The 20372-nt window shown below is 39.3% G+C and overlaps 1 protein-coding gene and 1 non-coding gene across 3 annotated transcripts in view; one reads left to right on the forward strand and one right to left on the reverse strand.

Annotated features, from left to right (window-relative positions):
* Positions 1-20372, forward strand: part of LOC116897713 (roundabout homolog 2-like) — a 1086199-nt gene that overhangs the window by 836042 nt on the left and 229785 nt on the right. The window lies entirely within an intron of this gene.
* Positions 5788-5915, reverse strand: LOC116899885. The gene has a single exon (XR_004387869.1). It is a non-coding gene; the product is annotated as a small nucleolar RNA SNORA17 (small nucleolar RNA).

Consider the following 20372-nt stretch of genomic DNA (forward strand, 5'->3'; position numbering starts at 1 on the left):
AAAGAGCTGGTGTCTAGCACAACGACATACACCGGATAAGGCTGCATGGTGTGTTTGTTTTACTCTAATATGGTTCCTCCTTTAGAACCAAATGTGATGAGAGGGGTCATATCCCTCTCAGAATAAATAAACAGAAGTTAATATTCAATAGCCCTTAACAAGTCCCTCACTCTTATGACCAGAAATCATGAAAGAACATTTTGTCAGCTGACTGAAGTATAATGGAAGTCCATCTACTTTCAGTGAGAGCTAAAACAATATTTAGATTACGCCCTCTCCCCCGTTTCCTCCCCAGCCTGTGAGTATTTTGGAGCTGGCTTGTGACTGTGTCTTCATGACCCTGTCATTATCAGTCCGAGTAGTGAGAAAGAGAAACACAAAGCTGCAGATGTGTTCCCAGAACCATCTGGCACTTTCGGGAGGTAATTTACTTACCTAAAAATAATCACATGCATATGGGCTTTTTCTCCTTTAATGAAACATATTCATAAAACTGTTCACACTCAATCCTTGGGTTAAAAAAAAGCATTTCTTCCATGATACTGTTCTTGTTTTAATACTCATATTGGATCAGAGGAAAGCTAGCAAGTCCCACACATCCTAGAACACACACACACACACACACACACACACACACACACACACTTTGTCGATGATTTCTTTTGTTTTAGCAACTAGCTTCTTTTAGGTATGTAATGCAGTGAGTTTATATGTGCATGTATGTGTTCCAAAGTAGCTCTGATCATGTCCCATTTTCAAAGTAGCAATTTAGAGCTTGGCTCTCATCTAATTTCTTTATATACACAGTTCTGCAAGGTAGATTTCCAATAAGTACCGATCCTCTATGGCCATTTTTGGGTGCATGTCAGCCTGCCAGCACTGGAAATTTGAGTTCTTCAAGCATGAACATTGCAAACTACTGTGAAAATAGGTTCATAGAAGATACACATTAGACCCTCATCCATCATCTTTTCCTTCCTTGTTGGGTTGAACTTTGTAAGATGGCGTAACTTTTGGGGTAGAGTACTGCCCCTTGCTACAGAGACATGATGATGGCTGTAACCACATTAGCTCGATTCCCTTTCTGAAATTGCAGATTAACTGATTAGTCTTTAAACCATAACTCTCCGATGCTATGAAGTATAGATAGTGACTGCTCAGCAATGTCCTCATGTATGCCAGGACTTCAAGTAATTGTGAGCTTAAGTGGCCAAAAGAGGCTACATTGATGCCTCCAGAACCACTCACGGCAAGGATCTGTGATGGTATGAGCTGCTTCCTAACGCTTAAAATTAAATATATATCGTTTGTTAAACACTTAGCACAAGACTGAATGCTAAAATAAAATTAATTTAATGGTTGAAATTGACGTTAGAAAGAAAATATCAATTTGATGCTGGCGACTACAATTTTACCTGACTCCCTTATGTCCTAAGTTACAAAGAGGACACGCCTTTGTATTCTTAGCTTCTCTAAATGTTTTCCAATAGCTTAGAAATAAGAGCAAAACAGAGAAACAGCTGTCTCTTGTTATTTTGTTTCCTGAATACAAATAGTCTTAAATTGCTGTAAATGGAAAGTCTGGAAGGAACTCAAACACAGCCTGTTTAAACACTTTCAGGCTGATGTTTGCATGCTGAGCCTTGGCAAAGGGCAGCGCTAGAAAAGACTACACAATTACTTGTCGGACATGACAATCTAAGGCTATGGCTCTCCTTCTGTTTGTGAGGCAGAGTCAAGCCCGTGTCACTCACACACTTTTGACACAGGAAAGCACAAGTGCTTTGAAACTAAAGCCTCCGACCTGGAGCATGAAGTCCTGAGGCATTTGATGCGTTCTATTTACTCTGGCTGCTCTGAGGAAAACCAAAATCCTTCTGAACTCCGATATTTAATTGACTCCAATCAAGCATTAACTATTTTCGTATCAGGAACAATTATAGAAGCTGCATCTAATCTTTTCTCTTTCCTTCTGACTCCTGCCCATTAACTACCTGAAAATTCAGTCTGCGTGTCTGTCAACAACATGGGCCTCCTACCTTTTGTCTACACAACCAAATAGTGTATTGGTTCTTCTTATCAGGGAACTTTTAAATCAATCTTTAGTGAGCAAATTTATTAGGTGTTTAGGATTCTAAGGTTAGGTTTCAAATGTTTGAAGGAACAGACTAAGGAAAGTTCAAGAAATATAATGGACATGACAGGGTCATATCCAGTGACAGTCATAATTAAGTCCTTGGTGTCCAGCAGCGTACACAAGTGTTTTATCATAAAACCATTAAACACTTCAGGGCAGGAATTTCATCTCGTAATGCTGCAAGTCCAGGCAGACGAAGTCATTCAGACATGTCCCAAGTATCATCCTCATACGATTGCATAATATTCCTGAATATTTTCCTGCTTGACTCACACACAAAGGCATTGTACAGTCCACAGTGTGGGAAAATGGCAAAACAAGTTATGCTCTGCATTCTGAGCTAAAAACTTCTACTGGTTTTACTACTGTAGAAATCACTTTGAGATTACAAAGGGACATTAGCTTCTAAGTAGAAAGTTAACCCAAGACTGAGCTTCATTAAGAAATAAAGTTTATGAGCAAAATAATAATAAGCGAGGAGTTAAAATCATAAAATATTATATACCAGAGATGAGAATCAATAGTTCTTTCATTCATTGGAGACATGGGTAAGCAAGTAATACAGAACTGTACCATAGAATATGTGTGTGTGTGTGTGTGTGTGAGTCCATGTATTTGTGTGTGTGTTTGTGTGTGTGTGTGTGTGTGAAACTATACCAGTTCCACACTTTCTGTATTGGAAATGTGAGATCCTATCTCACTCTTGATATTTAAGGCTTTGGAAAAGTGAGTGAAACTCTGAGAGTCTTCACTCTGTCCACACTGTGGTTAAGACGATTCATAGCACTAATATATGAAGTTTCTACTAGATATTGGAGTAGAGGCTGGTAGGTATGCAAAGTGATTTTTTGGTTACTTTTATTCACATTTTAATTATATGCTATAAAATAATAAATAATGTGATACACTAATATAGCACTTATATTAATTTATTAGCCCCCAATTTAGTTTATTTTTAAGTACATATAAGTGTTTTCTTAATACATATAGGTATATTTTTATTCATACCACTGACAAGTAACTAAAAATTTTTAACAAATCAAAATGATAGGAACATGGAGATTACAGTGAGAGGCAGAAGCATCCTTGGAAAATTAATTCTTAAATTATGTCCTTAGATTCACTGTTCTATCTTTAGGAAATTCTATTCTATATATGTTTAGACACAATTCATAATACATTCACTTTCATAATAAAAATGTCCATTACTGGTAAATATTTTCCATAAAACTGACAAATTATGACTAACAGTGTTTAGCCCAGCCTTGGGTTCTCACTCCATGGCATAGCGCACATTCAGGAAGCATTTAACCACATCTCTATTTCCCCTTAGAAAATGCTCCCTGGTAGGACATGCCTTCACGTATAAGTAGAAGCTATTAATCTTTTTTGTTTTATTCGACTAACTTTGTTTTTAGTCATAGCTTGACTTCAGCCTGTATAGGTGAGTAACAAAATGAACATTTTCAAGGGAAAAGTCATTTCTCTCCTCAGTGAGTCTAACCATCTATTTAAAGAACTTTAAGAACACATTTGCTGATTTGTTCTCATCTCTAAGAGAAGTTTAACACCTAAACAATATGATTATAGAAGTTACTAAAATAGCTAAAGATGTGAATTTGTACAGGGTTATATTTTTAGACATAGCCTTACGTAACATTTCTTCTAAAGAGGAAAGTTGAGGCTTATTTTTTTTTAACTTTTATCAGTTATTTGTGAATTTCATGCAATCTGCACTGAAATTCCACTCCTCTTCCCATACCCTTCTACCTGGCCTCCACCCTTACAACCTCCCCACAACAGAGAAAAAAATCTCTTATTGTGGAATCTACAGTGTGCTACAATGTGTCTGTCCCACAGTGTTGTCTACACTCCTTTGTTTGCAAATGTTCACAACAATGACTCATTGGTCCGGTAGGAGGCCTCTGTCTTCTGCTGCTCTATCAAAACTGGAGCCGTACTGGAACAGCTCTTGGATATCCTGTTGTTGCCCTGTGTCCTAGAGAGCCTGTAGTTTTGGATCTGTAGGACCGGCCCCTTCATGCACTCCAACAGTTCATCAATCGAGTAGATGCTAGGGTGTGCCAATCATAGTCCTGAACCTGAGCCTGAGAGGGATCTGAGCTGTTCAGCCTGCCTGCTCTCCCTCTCTCACGCCCTAGGGCCAGCTTACCAGCAAAACCTACAACAACCGGGGCCAGCTCTATGCCGCTGCCCAGGCTGTGTGCCGTGCAGCCTTCCTGAGTGTTGGAGCTGGTGAGAGACATGGCCAGTCCTCTTACTCGCAGAACCCCTAGGCCTGCTCTTCTGCCTGCCGTAGATGGCAAGAGGAGGAAGAAGAGGAGGGCATCTCTCCTTCGACTGCACCACCGCCCACCCAGCAGACACGTGGCAGGACCAGCTTTCCTGAACTCTCCCCCTGTGGCTGGCTCACGGGCAACCCCTATATCCAGGGCCACCTCTACCTTGCTGCTCCCACAATGTGCAGGGCCCACTCTCCTGAGTGCTGTGGCACGTGAGGGGCAGGACAAGCTCTCCAGCTCCCATGACCCAGTCAGGGCCAGTTCTTCCACTGATGCAGAGAGCAAAAGGGAGGGGAGATAATCTCTCTCTCTTGCTAATGCAACCACACAGCAGACAAGGGCTGGCTCTCTCACCTCAGGGTCATCTTATTCATAACCCTTACATCCAGAGTCAGCTCTACTGGGATGCCCAGGAGAGGCTCAGGGCCTAATCTCCTGCCTACCATAGGTAGCAAAGGGTGAGAGAGGTGCATGGGCATTTTCCCACACACGGTGGTCGGTACAGCCCTCCCATATCATACCTTCAGGAGCAGGCTCACCAACAACTCCCAAAATATGTAAAGCCTGCCCTTCTGAGTTCTGCAGCTGACTGGGGACAGACTTGACTATCTCATGCCACCAGGGCCAGCTCACCCAGAATGCCCAGGTGAGGGCAGGGCCAGTTCTTCACAGCCATTAAAATCGACATGTCCCCAGACATTCACCTGGTTGTGGTGATAACACATCCCTGATGTTGCAGGACCCCATAAGCAGACACGGCCATGGCGGCAGCACAGGCCAGCGTCCCATCATAGTCCCAGGTGGCTTAGCTGACTCCTCACATCAAGCTGTTCCTCACTACCTCAAGTCTCCAGTTCTGCATTTCTTTATGGTGCCAATGTCTCCTTTGTTTCTCTTTCTTTTCCATTTCTCCACTACCTACTTGCTTCTCTTGGTGGTACCTGGTGTCTTTGGGTGTCTGGGGTCATCTCAGGAGTAGTCCCAGGTGTGCTATGTCCTGCTTATGCAGTGTGGAGCTGGGCAGAGGTCATCTCAGACAAGGACTCCCCCCCCCATTACCCCCAGGCCTGTAAAGTGCTAGATTGGTGGTCATCTCAAGCTAGCTCCATGTCTGGGCACCATGATGCTGATCTAGTAGTTGTCTCAGGCTCATTCCCTGCCAATCCCCCTCCAGTGGCCCCTTGTAAAGGTAATCTGTCTTAGAAATCACTCCTGCCCAGGATAGGAGGTCCCAGTAGAGTTCTTCTAGTCTCTGGCTTTGTCCCATATCCTGGGGGCTTTTCTTGGCCTTCCAGGTATCTGATTGGTGGTCATCTCAGCCTCACATTTTTTTTTATTTTTTTAGGAAATGTTATGCTATTAATCCCTCAGATATTCATAGGTCAGAACATTGTAGTAGACATAGTTTCTCTCCTCTCTGCCACCTAATGTAATGAATGACAACATCCACACCTGCAAAGGCCTCTAGGGGGAAGCTAGACCTAGCTTTTAAGTTACATTAAGTTCATCTGTGATATTGAACAAATCAGGTTTTGCCTTTTAAGAATCATTTTGTTGTAAGACTCCATTATACTCAATTGTGTTTTCATACTTATAAATGTAAATTATTTTCTGTCTTTTCTTATCTATATTTTTATATCAGGAAAGCAACATTAGTGTCTTCTCAAATTATTTTCTTGAGTTGTAAAACCAAGACAAACCGTTTTATGATATGTCATATAACACTTAATAAAAACAACAACGTAATTTAGCAGAAACAGTACAAGTGTTCTTGGATCATATACCTCAAACAATGTAAGATTCCTCTAGGCAAAATTAATGTTGAGTGAAATGTGTCAACCTAGAACTGTCCTTGTAGCCAGGGAAGAGATGGCGTGCCTTTTGTGACTTCCGGTAGCGGTATTAGAATTTGTCAGAATAAAAATAAGTACTTACTTTTTGGAAATAATCAGAGGAATTCATAAACCAGAAGGTGACGGCTGAGCTCAGCTCCTTTGATACTGCCTAATCACTGTACATAGGGAAAAGGGTAAACTCAATAAAATAAATTTCAGTAACACTAGTGCTACGATGACCAATAAGATTAATTAATGCCTTTGACTTCTTTTAAGTCTTTCACTCTGAGATATTCTACACGACTCTGAAGAAATTTAACACAAATCAATGAATTAACTAAAACACTTCCCTGTTATATTCAAAGAAATTAAAGAGTTATTGAACTAATTTTCAGTATGAAGTGTCTCTAAATAATCATCAAATCTGAAGACAGAGCCCTGATGCCAGGCTATTTCCTATTCTCTGTTAAAATCAATACAAAATTATGGCACACTTATTAGTGACAGGGATTTTAGACTTTATTTAAGTCATGCATTTTGTCCTATAGAAATTAACTTTCATTGTGGTGGCACCAACTAATGCATAAAATAACTGAAGAATAATATATTTATGATGTCATAAAAAAATCATATTGTAAGGTATATGCCTCTTCCAGAAAAGGATATTGTCTGTCCTCTTTTCTTCTTTTTTAACAGATCTTGTGCCAAGTCTATTTGTAAAAACAGCATAGGATTTTGACCGTGTAGCTTCTAATCCCTTTGGGGTGAGCGATCAGAGTCAGACAGCTGAGTTTGTGGCTGGGGCCCTTGAGCATATTGGGCTTGATGGCCTCTGCGTGTGCACTCTACCATTGCACTGTTGGCCTGCATCTTCTTCAGCCCTTTCTCATTGTGCTTCTTGGCAAAGCATGTGTTCCTCAGAAACTTGGGGTCAACCCTCTTAAGAAATTTATATCTTTGTGACAAAGGTTTCTTGATGCCACCTCTGTTCCGTTTGCAGGACTGGTTGTATGTGGTATGGTTCTTGGATTTGGCCATCTCTGCAGGGTAACCCATGGCTCCCACACCACCTGGGACAGAAGAGCAAGATATTGCCTCTCTTTTTTCTTCATTAATTATTTTTTTTTAAATTTTTACACTCAAGAACTTATTCCCCTCCAGGCCCACCCCTAACCCATATCTTCTCCTCGCCCACCACCCCCCACCTCCATCTCCACTAGGATGTCCCCACCCCATCCAACTCACCAGACCTGTAAACTCCCTAGGGCCTCCAGTCTCTTGAGGATTAGGTGCATCTTCTCTGACTGAACCCAGAGGGGAGAGTTAAGTGCTGTATTTATGTTGGAGGCCTCACCTCAGCTGGTGTATGCTGCCTGGTTAGTGATCCAGTGTCTGAGAGATCTCAGGGGTCCAAGTTAACTGAGACTGCTGGTCCTCCTACAGGGTTGCCCTCCTCCTCAGCTTCCTCCAGCTTTTCCCTAATTCAACCAGAGGGGTCAGCAGCTTCTGTTCATTTGTTGGGTGCAAATATCTGCATCTGACTCTTTCAGCTGCTTGTTGGGTCTTTTGGAGGACAGTCACGATAGGTCCCTTTTTGTAAGTACTCCATAGCCTCAGTAATGGTGTCAGGCCTTGCCCCACACCCACCCCACCCCTGCCTTGAGCTGGATCCCCTTTTGGGCATGTCCCTGGACCTTCTTTTCCTCAGGCTCTTCTCCATTTCCATCCCTGCTGTTTTTTCAGACAGGAACAATTATGGGTCAGAGTTTTGACTGTGGAATAGCAACCCCACCCTCTCTTGACACCCTGTCTTTCTGCTGGAGGTGGGTGCTCCAGAAGTTCCCTCTCCCCACTGTAGGGCATTTCATCTAGGGTACCCGCCTTGAGTCCTGAGGGTCTCACCTTCCAGGTCTCTGGTGCCTTCCGGAGGGTTTTCCCAACCTCCTACCTCCTGAGGTCTCCTGTTTCCATTCATTATGCTGACCTTTCATTTTTTTCCCCACCCAATCACCAGATCTTGTTCCCCTTTCCCTTGTTCCTTCCTTCCAAAACCCTCCCTCCCTCCCCCACTGTGGTTGCTTTCTTCTCAGCCAAAGTTGCCTCTTAACCATAGATAGGGTGTAAGTATCTGGGGGTGTGGGGGTTGGGGACATCCTCTTGGAGACAAGGGAGGAGGAATGGAATGAGGAACTGTTGGAGGGCAGAACGGGAGGGGGAGAAACTGTAAAAAGGATTAATAAAAAGATAATAAAGCATAAATTAAATTAAAAAACAATAGCTAGGTACTAAGACAAGTCCTAGAAGATTGTGTCTGCTCGTCAGTCTTCATTACTGTGAGAAAATAAGCATAAAACAACTTAAGGGGTTATTTTGGTTCTTACTCACAGTTTATGGTCACTTGGTTCCACCATGTCTTAGTCTGTGTGCATCAAGTAGAGAGGATGTGGCAAAGCAAAGGAATTCACCTTCTGGTGGCCAGTGACCAGAAAGGCAGACAGGAAGAACCCAGAGACACACCTCAAAACAGCATTGCTTCATTGGTTTGCTTTTCTGACCAGACATATTTCCTAAAGACCTATTTCATATGATCTTCTCAAAGAATAATCAACTGATGAAATTATCATCCTTACAGTTCAGTAATATCTTACTACTGCTACCAGCTAGGGACCATGCCATCGACATGGTAACTTTGAAGCTTTTCTATGTCTAAAGAATGACAAGTGGTATGTTTGGATGAAAAGAAAATGACAAGCATTGGGTAATGAGGGAAAGTCAGGGAACTCGTGAAGGACAAGCATTAAGTTTTCTCTGCAAAGGTACTTCTGTTCAAGACACACAAACACACACACACACACACGCACACACAGGCACACACACACGCACAAACACTATACACACACAAAACATGAAGCATTTTCTTTATAGTCCCTTTAAATCCCTCAAATTTACCCCCTATTTTTAGCATCATTCATATCTGTCCAATGATCATTTTAATCAATGAAAGGATGCTGATACATTATTATTAGAGGGCCAGGATAATCAATACTCATTAGAATGCTGTGTCTTTCTTACATTCAGACAAGTGTGGCATGATGAGAAAGAAAGGACATGGTACAAGCAAAATTTCTAGGGAGAAAGTACATGTATCACAATTCAGTGTGACAGCGAAGGGTCAATGTCAAAGAACAGTTTCAAAGGCAGGGACAGAGAAATGAAATGGGGACTTTAACTCATGTAATGGGCAGGGCTTTGAACAATACATATATATCTTGGAACTTCAGTTCTGACATGAAAGGTGAATTTTAAGTCTCATTAGACATAGATGCTACAGATTGTGAAAACAATTTCTTTTACTTTTCTATTCATTGCAAAAAATCTAACGATGTTCCCATAAAATAATACATGTATTTAAAAGAGTAATAAAATTACTGTTTAATTGTATACTCTTACCATCAGAAGTTAGGCAAATTAGTAAAAGTGATATTTTTGAAAGTGACTGTAGAATGAATTTTCTTAGAATGTTGAAGAAAGGCCAATTATTTATATAAAGATTAGAAGATGTAAGAAAAGCCAATATTTTTTGACCAGATCTTGATGGAAGTTTTATTGCTGTCTATAACAAAAATGTCAGCCATACATTAAAATGCTGGTGGATATAGGGAAAGAGAAATTGCAGAGAATGTTGTATGCAGTCCATAGTGCATTTAAGTACTATCCCACCAAGGCTCAGGTGTTGATCTACTCCCATGCCCTATGCTAGTCTCTGTTTTATCCTTATTTCTTCCTGCCACTCCTCCTATTTTGCCTCTCTCTCAACACACGAGGTCAGAAATTGAGACATATATTTCCAAACAAATAAATTCTAAACATTTTTTTCAGTTAGGTAAAGCTAATTTAAAGAATACAGTATGTCTTCCATATGGTATCATAGAATACCATTTCTTCCTGATGATAAATTATATAAATGTATATAAATGCATACTAGTTATTTTACTATATAGTTTAAGTAGATTATTATAGTTGACAATTATACTAATTATAAAATCTGCATTATGGAGAAAATATGTATGAATATTTAAATATGTATGATGTCACCAAAAGACAAAGAACATCATACTTTAATTCTTCATATAACCCAACATGCACCTACACATATTACACATACATATTATATATGTGTGTGTGTGTTTATGTATATTCCATACATATATATGTGTGTGTAATATATATAACTAAAATATTGGTATTGCAGCCTATGGAAAGCTTATACATCAATAATAATTAGAAAATAATTTAATGTGCTTTTGAAAAAATTAATATACATTTATGTTTTCACAATTCTATACATTCAAAAGTAATTATACCTTATAAATGATAAAGCACTTATTTTCAAATGGTAGTATAGATGCCAACGTCTCTGCAGAGAAGAGGGGGACGGGAAAAGGGGGGCAATATCAGGTGTAGGAAGAGACAGGGGAGATGTACAGGGGGTCAGGAAATTGAACAGAGGTGTGTAGCAATAGGAGATGGGAAACTGAGGGTAACCACCTGAAAGTCTCAAATACGAGGAAAGCTCCCAGGACCCAACCGGGATGACATTGACTGAAATATCCAACAAAGGGTAGAGACAACCTATAGAGACCATATCCAGAGGTTAGGCACAGGCCCCCGATTGAGGGATGGGGCCACCCATCCATCTTAAAAATATTAATCCAGAATTACTCCTGTCTAAAGGATAAGCAAGGACAAAGAGTGGAGCAGAGACCTAAGGAAAGGCCATCCAGAGACTGCCCCACCTGGGGAATTCATCCCTTCTGCAGGCACCAAACTCAGACACTATCACTGATGCCAAGAAGTGCATGCTAACAGGAGCCTGATATAGCTGTCTGCTGAGAGGCTCTGCCAGAGCCTGACAAATACAGATGTGAATACTTGCAGCCAACCATCAGGCTGAGCCTGGGGAGCCCAATGGAAGAGTAGAGGAAGGACTGAAGAAGCTGAATGGGTTTTCAACCCCATAGAAATAACAACGATGATAACCAACCAGTCCCCGCCCCCCAGAGCTCCCAGTGACTAAACCACCAACCAAAGAGTATACATAGAGGGACCCATGACTCCAACTGCATATGTTGCAGAGGATGGCATTGTCTGGCATCAATGGGAGGAATTGGTCCCATCAATTGGTCCTGTGAAAGCTCAATGCCCCAGCATAGAGGAATGCTAGAGCAGTGAGGCAGGAGTGGGGAGGTGGTTGGGGGAGCACCTTCCTAAAAGTAGGGGGAAGGAGACTGAGATGGGGGAGTTTAACTGAGGGGAACCAGGAAGGGGGATAACATTTGAAATGTAAATAAATAAAATGGCCAGTAAAAAATTTTTTAAAAGACATGTACATCAAATTAATAATTGGGGAATGTTTCGAAACTCTCTCAATAGAGATTAAAATAAGACAAATGTGGCCTTAAAGTAGGAAATTGACTATTAAAGAAAGACAACTAGGGGAGGTTGGAGAGTAGAAGAATATAAATGGGACTTAGGATGTTGTTAAAATCAAAGATTCATAATTATATGGATGGAAATATAAATGATATAATTAATATACATTAATTAAAATTTTAGGTTAAAAGTTGCATCAATAAAAATCACACTTGGTACTTAATTCAAATAACTAAAAGCATTCCTATTTAAATGTCTCTCATAATTGAATTGTTCCTCAGAATATTCTTACCATTTGAAGACCATTGTTGATTAACCAACCACCTATGTAAATCTTTGCTTCATGTATAGGCAAATATTTGCATTAGAGAGTAGAGTTGTTTATACTTCCTATGCTATAATGGCTAAACAAATTTCTTCAGAATTCCTTCTATATATACAGTTATTTCTTAACATTTGTTGTTTATTTTCTAACATCCCAAACTAAAAAAGAAATTTTAAAGTAAAACAGCCAACTCTTTTGAGAGAGACTGGTTCTTTGGAGAGAGAGGAAAAAGAGAGAGGATGATCATTTTATCATTAACTACTTTGAAAATTACCCAACACATATGCTTACTCTAAGTACCTCAAGGCTTGTTAGATAACAAGAAAAGTAACAATTTTTATAGCCAAGAATGCAGTTATCAAATGAGAATATTTGACATTGGCAATGCATCACCTTTCCTACATATCAGAATTCTTCCCATTCTTTTAATAATCCCTCCTATAACATTTTACTACTATCTAGGGTTTGCTCATGGGTCATGCAAAACAGAGTGGTGTCCTCGCTGCTCTCTAATCTAGAATTCCACCCCAGCCTTCCAGCTGTTGATCTTACAGCTAATGAGGCAGTGCTTTGGACTGAATGAAAAGTGTCCTTGTGGTAGATGATTGTCACAAAATAATACACAAAATATTCCACATGTTGGAATTTTCATACCGATGTCATGAATTTCTCCAAATATGAAAGCTTCTCATGGACATAGTATGGGCACATTCTGATAAGGAAGGCTCGAGAGAAGGTCCTTTGAAACATCACAGACATGATCACAGAAGTCAATCCCTGTGGTTCCTCTTAGAATGGCTTTGTGTAAAGTGATTGTGGGGGTATCTCACTAAAACTGCAGATTTTGGGAAACTGAGGCAGGAGGATTGCCATAGGTTTGAGGTTGCTGTAGACTCTGTAGCTTGGACTGGCCCAACTAGGATTACCTAATGAGATCATGTCTAAAAATAAAATGCATTTTATACGAACATTTAAACAAAGACCTTCTGTAGTCAATGGAGTAGTAATAGCTTTAGATAACTGAGTCAGTTTAAATTTTTCCATTGCTTTGTCTATATCAATAATTGGGCTAATCACATAAAGGCATCATTGTTCAGCATTTGTGTTCTAGAGGCAGAATACTTGTTATTAAACTGACTTTGTAACACACAGGTTCAGTCTATTCATTACTATGGTATTGTGGATGAACGTGGAGTTTCCTGAGGGAGGTCTTACTGGAATTCGACATGTAGAACACATATAGTCTATGAGAAACTTAAAGACACTGTCTGTCACTCCATAAACATTAGCGACTGCCACTGGACTCACATCTAAAATGTTCAAGTACTACTGTGATTATGAGCCACCACAGAAACAATGAATGTTTCCCTCTACCATTTCACAGACATATTATATACTGACTAGGCAAAGCTAGGCAGAATAGACTGTGGTCACTCAAAGTAACACTTTTTAAAATGGAACAAAAACACCAAGGAAACTAAGGATTTCATTAGAAATACTCAGGAACTTTATTAATACTGTACTGCACAACAGTAATTTTTAGGATGAGTGTTCATTTGATTTAGGGGTGAAACCTAATTTGAAGGCATGACGAATATTGATATAGCTGTTCACCTGGACCTTGGAAATATGACCCGGTACCATTTAAATAAGATGAAGTTAGGAAGACTAGATGTGGAGTACATGGAGTTCAGGAAAGGAGACACCAAGTGGGGAGGGTGTCTCAAACAGTAATTATCTGGATCAAGGTCACGAGACTGATACTATTACAGAGCAGAGCCTAGTGTGTTCTGTTAAGCTCTTGAGTGTCTAAAGCTTACAAACAAAAGACTTTTCATGCTGTTATGTGGGTCTTCATTCTAATGAAAATTATAAAGTAAAAAAGTATTAATAAGCAATCTACCTCGGTTTGACATGCCCAGAGATCTTTCAATAAATTCTAGTTAAGGTGAGATTTTTAAAAAATACTGATGGAGGGCGGTAATCGGGGGAGGATGGAGAGGGGAACATCCATATGGGGGGGGAGGGGCTGGGGGATGTTGGCCAGAAACTGGGAAAGGGAATAACAATCGAAATGTAAATAAGAAATACCCAAGTTAATAAATATGGAGAAAAAAATAAAAAGTACTAATAATAGTCAGATATCAGAAAAGGTGGAGAAAGAAAGGGAAGGGCCGATGCGCACAGGAGGTAGGATTGGGTGGTGCTCACAGCTTGTGGGCTTCAGTACACAGCCTTGTGTGCAGCATCTCTCTGACTGACTAGAGCCTTGCAAGCTTCTCTTCCACCTTTATGGCTTCCCTTTTGAAATCTAAATCTCTGGAGGAAATCTGATGGGAAAAATCCAAGTCCTCCCCTTGGCTAACACTGAGTGGTGACTTGAAGGGACCCAGCTTTCCCGTTCCTACTGAAGGCAAACACCTGGTTCCCCACAGAGCTGAGCACGCATGCTGGAACAGATTTAGTTTTCCAATAAAAAACAAAACGAAACAAAACTAGGAACAATGCTTGTAACATCCTAAACGTAAAAACATCTGGAGGAGAAAAAGAGATCTTACGTAACTATCTATGAGACTTTGGGCTTGTGTGTAATGAGATTAAAAACTGGGAAATGCTATGGTATCACAGATAGGATCCAGGATATTGTGACCAAGTGACAGACAGAGTTTATGAACTCTGTAGTGACGTCCTACACCTTACTGTACAACTGATCAATTCCTTTCTGTTGGGGCTGGGAAGATTGCTCAGTTGGTAAAATGTTCCCAGCATAACCATGAAGAAGTGAGTCAGATTCCAGCACCTGCCTAAGACGACAGGGCATGCTGGCCTGCCAGTCCAATCAAGACAAATTGGCAAATTCTAGACTCAGTGAGGGAACCTGTCATAAAAACTTAGGTGGAAAGAAACAGAAAAACGTCACCTGACATCACCACTGATTTCCACCTACACACACACACAAACACCCCACGCACAAACACACTCATATACCACACACACATGCACATGCAAACACATACACAAATCATGGGCATGCATGCTCATGCACACAAAAGCAAACATTTACATATGCACACATTCATGCACACACATTCACATCTGCACATGCACACATTCATACATATGTACATACATATGCAAGTATATATGAACATTTATGCAGCAGACACACAGAAAATAATTCCTCTAGTTTTTTCATTCCTAGTATTTGCTCTACAATATGAACTAAAACCAGAAATATAAAGGAAGAAGCAAGATGGAAGATGTGGAAGGCACAGAATGTGGGAAAAAAAGTCTCTGCTAAACTGGCCAGTGTCCAAGAAATTTGTTTGGTTGAAGATTGTAAAAATGCCTTTTAGAGAGAAGGAAAAAAGAGAGAGAGAGAGAGAATGTGTATTAGAAACTATGATGTCCTTGGCGTCTCTATTTTACTGTGCATGTAATAAATCCAATTTCATCAGTCTTAAACTGCTCATAAAAGATAAATGGTAGCTTTATAAAAAAGACCACTCCTGGTGACATAATGGAAGGGACCCTGGGTGTTTTCTAATGCTACTTACTTGGACATGTTAAAGAAGAGGGTAAGATTTATTAGACATGTCTAAATACACAGGAGAAAGAATATCTTTCCTACATACATCTAAGAAAACCTCTGAAGAGAATTAAAAACCTACGATTTAATACAAATTCGCGTCTGGCAGCTAGCTGAGGCAGAAGCTGTCTACTTGATCGGCTGAAGCTGATTGGGCTCCAAGACACAGTGTGTAGCAGCTGAAGTCTGTCAACAGGGAGACCAGCAGAAGGGCAACATGATAGTCAAAACAGGAGGGAAGCACAGCCTAAACAAGATGACATGAGCATTTGTGCAATTAACAGCATCAGCAAAAGGGAAGATGTGTTTGGAACATTCTGCCAGGGATCCAAAAAAGACAGAACGCTTATTTTACGTAATAGCGCTATTAATATTTGGATTAATACAATCAATGCCACCGTGGAAAACACTACATAGACAGTGGGAAAGGCAGAGTCCAAAGTGATCACAAAGGTACAAGGCTATAAGCCTTCCTCAGACACTTTCCTTATGAGCAGTGTTCCTTTATATCACACACCATGACTTGTCCTAACCCGAGTCTATTAGCTGCCAGTTGTGGACCAAGCACTACACTAACATTGCCATATTCGTTTTCGGTTTATTTTTTAATATGCAAATTTCATCCCATGCTATCCATCCCATTTCAAATATCACAACAAAGGGCACTGTTTGAACACCACTCTAGTGGGTTGAAAGTGTAGGCTTGGACAATTCTATACTGAAATGATATTTCTGCAGATGCAGGTCAAGACGAAGCTTCAAGCATCTGAAACCTCATTGTTCTTCCTGACAGTCTAAATTTCAGACCTAACCCAGGACGGAATGAGCATGCATGTTGCTGTCGACACATACTTGACCTGAACTCAGTATTCATAACAGTTTAATATAGTCATTATTACCGATGTTACAAGTTGAGTGCTAGCTAATACAGACAAAGACTTCCCATCATCCACCTGTACATGACTGAGACATTTCTTCAGTTTTCTTACTTAGACCACAGAACTTTATGGTGATCTTGTTCACATAAGCAATAATTTTGATGCAAGGCTTTTTTTGTAACTTACAAAACTGGCGATTACTCCTGTTTTAACTTCCAGTGTTTTTTGCATTTGCTTTATGAAAGTACCTAATAATATTCATTTATTATTCAATTACAGCTGTTGAAGTGTCATCAAACCTTCACCTACATTTTGGCCATTTATGATTTGTTTTATATATGGGTCAAAGATATCATTTATGAATTACTACATAGTACTAATAACAGAGTGATAATTACAATAAAGCAAATATATATTAGTTTGTGCTCAATTCAAATCATACTTCCAGAATAATATTTGAGTGCATCTATGGAACTGAAAATACCAATAGTACATCTATAATGCATTACACTGCTGGGATAATAAATATTTTATGGCTATTAACAAGAAATTTAAACCATTACTACCTCTCAACAGGAACACAGGGGGCAGGGTCTGTGGTTGGTGCCATTTTCTCTCTTTTTTCTTAATATTGTTTTATTAGTTTACCTTTCAAATGTTGTCCCTCTTTCTAGTCCTCCCTCCAAGAGTTCTTCACCCTATATCTATCATCCCCTTTGCCTCTGAGAGTGTGCTCACCCACTCACCTCCCACACATCACGCCCCACCCTGCATTGTCCTACCACTCACGGGATGGATCTCAAGATGGGCAGGTCATGGATGGCCTTTCTTTCAATCTCTGCTCCTTTTTTGTCCCTCTATTTCTTTTAGACAGGAACAATTCTGGATCAAAAATTTTGAAGTTATGTTTGTGATCCAATCCCTTCACTGAGGGTCCTGTCTATCTATTGGAAGTGGTCTCTTTAGATTCTATCTCCCTATTGTTGAGCATTTTGGCTACGGTCATCCCTATTGAATCATGGGAGCCTCTTGCATCCCGGGCCTCTGGAACCTTCTAGAGGTTCCCCCTTTCCCTCTACCACCTGCTGCTGCATATTTCTATTCATTCTCCTAGCCCACCCTCTAAGCTTCTCTCCTGTCTCTCCCAAACCTGATCCTGCCATTTTTGTGCCATTTTCTTTAACTCAATTTTTAAATACCTTCTAATGGGCATGAGAAAAATCACCATGTTTTGCTTGTATTTTTAGATATACAAAGACAATTCACATAAACATTTTGGTAGAAATTTAAAGGTTTATTAAAATACCCCATCTTAGTGTCTTTCAAAGCATTATTGCCTTACATGTAGCACAGAGAAGGTCAAGTGACAGCTTATGAGAAAGAGTGACTCTAGATGTGCTGAAGCAGAATAGGACTTTCACAGAATCCTCATATTATTTGTGTCTACATTTATATCTTACTAAGTATTTAACTCCAGTTAAAAGCTGAGATTTTGCTGAATATAACTTTAATGTTTGCTGAAACCAAGGATTGAGATTACCCTGATATTCTTGTGACATGAAATGCTAGTTCACCAAAGAAAAAGGTGAGGCTTATACCCTTTTAGTTTCAGAATATAAATTTGTGGTTTATTAATTTTATCAACCTTAAATAGCTGTGTTCTAAATTTAACGTGTAGCTAGATTAGTGACTTAAATGATGTGCGACTCTCTAGAAGCATTCCGATTTCTGTTGCTAGGGGACTTTGGCATGGTTTCTGTTGTTGCCTCAACACTTTCATTATTTGAATAAATATCATGTTTATTTGAGGTTAAAATTACCCACTGTGACATTGTTTACAATTGATTAAATATGAGTTGATTTGGATGCAACTGTTACAAATAATGGTATAGTCTGTTGGGAATAAAATACAGTTTTCCAATCTTAGTGAACAGATTTCATATTGAAAAGCCATCTCAATACAACATCTTCTAGAGCAGTAAGAAATCCATGCAATATATTCGAATATACTGAAATATCTATGTATACAGTAAACCACATATTCAAATTAAACTACTTCACCATAAGAAATGGTTTCCCATGCCAAGTCTGTCCAAATAATGGAGAAGTTATTAGAGAGAGACACCTGTATCTGGAGACATTTATCTTAAGCAAATTTCATTTCTATTTTAAAAGAATAATGCTTAAATTAGACTTTAGCATTCAACTGGTGGCCCCTTGCATTTACCTAACTACCCCTATAACTCAGTCTCACATCCATTAAGATCCCACCAGAACTTAACCCTAATAAACATTTTCAAAATACAATTATTAAACTCTATCCAAATATATCTATACTATTGGTACTCTGTGTCCAGAGAAATCTGTAAGCATGAGCCTTGAGCCAACTAGCTTCTTGATTCTCGGATTCAAGTAACCTGTAATGCAATATATTTTGAAAGAGTTCTGGAACAAATAGAAACTTTGGATGACTGCTTCCTAAGTGATACAGTACAAAGAATATTTACAGAGCAATGCGTATTGTGTTGAGTATTAGATTAACAGCTACACAGCTATTAAACACTACAGAAAAATATATAATGTCCGGGACTTGACATAGCAGGTTTGCATCTGTAAGTTCTGGTAGCTGTAGAGATTCCAAAACAGTGTCTGTGGATTCTGGGTGATGACTACTTCCAAAAGGATGTAAGTCACTCATAAATAAAGCAAGCATCTTTAAAGTCTTCATAAGAGAGAAAACTATAAATGGATTTACTGCAGTAGTTAAATCACCATAGTACTATTTACCTCAGGCAAAAGTCAAAAAACAAAAAATAAAAACAAAACAAAACAACAACAACAAAAACCACCTGAAAATGCTTGGATGAATAGTTCATAATAAAAAAATGAAACGAAATGAAACCACTTGCGACAGGCCATCTTCAAGAAAATAAAGCAATAGTTTTTAACTTAAACCCTGTCTTAGTGTTAACAGTAGGACCAGGGTTTAGGAGTTGTTTGGCATTTGAAACTTGAAGAGCCAGGGGAGGGGATACCCACTCGCTCAGAGAAGAAGAGGGATGGGGGACAGGATTCTGGGAGGGAGTGACTGGGTGTGGGGAGGCAACAGGATATTAAGTGAATAAGTAATAAATAAATAAATAAATAGATAGATAGATAGATAGATAAATTTACACAATATTAAAAAATAGAGAACAGAGAAAAACAAGGAATAAGTCTTTTTGAGTCCAATAGAATCTCGTGATTGGCTTAGGACAAATGCCTCCAAATATCATGACGTAAAACTATGACTGCCAAGAAAGTAAGAAATTGGAAAATGTTTATTTCCCACATGCTTCCTAGATCTATCTGTATTGTTCATGTTTGTAAGAATATACAAATGCAAGTACAACATTTTCTTCTAATAAAGAATGTTCACTAAATTCTTTACATTGTGTTTAACATCCCACATATTCTAAAATGCAAGACCCCATCCACTATTGGAGATTTTTGTCACCTCATAAAAATGTTTAACAATCAGGATTAGTGACTTAGAAGTTACCATGTATTTTATAAAAGTACCCAATCATTATTATTTAATTAATGAAGGAATTCTATGTTTCAAATGCAGTCAGGAAATAATGTAGGGTCGTACAGCATCTTCAAGTCGGAAAGTGTAGTTAAACCCTTATTGTTATCCTATAGTTCTCCTGAAGGAAGACGTCCTCCATCCTGGTCCATTATTACTCCACAGTAGATTTCTCTTCCTCCTCCTGCTGTGCCCTACAGTTTATTTAACCACACCTCACTCTACAAAGGATTTGTCCTCTTTTATGCTCCCTTGTTTTCACTCAGTCAACATGATGATAACCCTCCTTTGTTCCTCTTGGATT

This window comes from Rattus rattus, chromosome 4 (assembly GCF_011064425.1).
Source record: "Rattus rattus isolate New Zealand chromosome 4, Rrattus_CSIRO_v1, whole genome shotgun sequence".
Lineage (NCBI taxonomy): Eukaryota > Metazoa > Chordata > Mammalia > Rodentia > Muridae > Rattus > Rattus rattus.